Here is a 2151-nt window from a genome sequence, read left to right on the forward strand (position 1 = left end):
CACTGTGTGGGTAGACCAGCTTTCTGGCACTGTGTGGGCATAGCAGTTTCTGGCACTGTGTGGACATACCAGCTTTCTGGCACTGTGGGGGCATACCAGCTTTCTGGCACTGTGGGGACATACCAGCTTTCTGGCACTGTGGGGACATACCAGCTTTCTGGCACTGTGGGGACATACCAGCTTTCTGGCACTGTGGGGACATACCAGCTTTCTGGCACTGTGCGGACATACCAGCTTTCTGGCACTGTGTGGGTAGACCAGTTTTCTGGCACTGTGTGGGTAGACCAGCTATATGGCACTGTGGGGACATACCAGCTTTCTGGCACTGTGGGGACATACCAGCTTTCTGGTACTGTATGGGTAGACCAGGTTTCTGGCACTGTGGGGGCATACCAGCTTCCTGGCACTGTGTGGGGACATACCAGTTTTCTGGTACTGTGTGGACATACCAGCTTTCTGGCACTGTGGGGGTAGACCAGCTCTCTGGCATTGTGGGGGCATAGCAGTTTCTGGCACTGTGTGGACATACCAGCTTTCTGGCACTGTGGGGGCATACCAGCTTTCTGGCACTGTGGGGGCATACCAGCTTTCTGGCACTGTGGGGGGCATACCAGCTTTCTGGCACTGTGGGGGCATACCAGCTTTCTGGCACTGTGGGAACATACCAGCTTTCTGGCACTGTGTGGACATACCAGCTTTCTGACACTGTGTGGGGGCATACCAGCTTTCTGGCACTGTGGGGGCATACCAGCTTTCTGGCACTGTGGGGACATACCAGCTTTCTGGCACTGTGGGGACATACCAGCTTTCTGGCACTGTGGGGATAGACCAGCTTTCTGGCACTGTGGGGGTAGACCAGCTTTCTGGCACTGTGGGGGCATACCAGCTTTCTGGCACTGTGGGGACATACCAGCTTTCTGGCACTGTTTGGGTAGACGAGCTTTCTGGCACTGTGCGGACATATCAGTTTTTTGGCACTGTGTGGACATACCAGCATTTTGGCACTGTGTGGGTAGACCAGCTTTCTGGCACTGTGTGGGTAGACCAGCTATATGGCACTGTGTGGGTAGACCAGTTTTCTGGCACTGTGGGGGTAGACCAACTTTCTGGCACTGTGGGGGTAGACCAACTTTCTGGCACTGTGGGGGTAGACCAGCTTTCTGGCACTGTGTGGGTAGACCAGCTATATGGCACTGTAGGGACATACCAGCTTTCTGGCACTGTGGGGACATACCAGCTTTCTGGCACTGTATGGGTAGACCAGGTTTCTGGCACTGTGGGGGCATACCAGCTTCCTGGCACTGTGGGGGCATACCAGCTTTCTGGCACTGTGTGGGGACATACCAGCTTTCTGGCACTGTGTGGACATACCAGCTTTCTGGCACTGTGGGGGTAGACCAGCTCTCTGGCATTGTGGGGGCATAGCAGTTTCTGGCACTGTGTGGACATGCCAGCTTACTGGCACTGTGGGGACATAGCAGTTTCTGGCACTGTGTGGACATACCAGCTTTCTGGTACTGTGCGGGTAGACCAGCTTTCTGGCACTGTGTGGACATACCAGCTTTCTGGTACTGTGTGGGGACATACCAGCTTTCTGGTACTGTGTGGAGGCATACCAGCTTTCTGGCACTGTGGAGGCATACCAGCTTTCTGGCACTGTGGGGACATACCAGCTTTCTGGCACTGTGGGGACATACCAGCTTTCTGGCACTGTGGGGGCATACCAGCTTTCTGGCACTGTGGAGGCATACCAGCTTTCTGGCACTGTGGGGACATACCAGCTTTCTGGCACTGTGGGGACATACCAGCTTTCTGGCACTGTGGGGACATACCAGCTTTCTGGCACTGTGGGGACATACCAGCTTTCTGGCACTGTGGGGACATACCAGCTTTCTGGCACTGTGGAGGCATACCAGCTTTCTGGCACTGTGGGGACATACCAGCTTTCTGGCACTGTGGGGGGCATACCAGCTTTCTGGCACTGTGGGGACATACCAGCTTTCTGGCACTATGGGGGCATACCAGCTTTCTGGCATTGTGGGGGCATAGCAGTTTCTGGCACTGTGTGGACATAGCAGTTTCTGGCACCGTGTGGACATAGCAGTTTCTGGCACCGTGTGGACATACCAGCTTTCTGGTACTGTGCGGGTA

The sequence above is a fragment of the Crinia signifera genome, unplaced genomic scaffold (assembly GCF_055691185.1).
Source record: "Crinia signifera unplaced genomic scaffold, ASM5569118v1 HAP2_SCAFFOLD_114, whole genome shotgun sequence".
Lineage (NCBI taxonomy): Eukaryota > Metazoa > Chordata > Amphibia > Anura > Myobatrachidae > Crinia > Crinia signifera.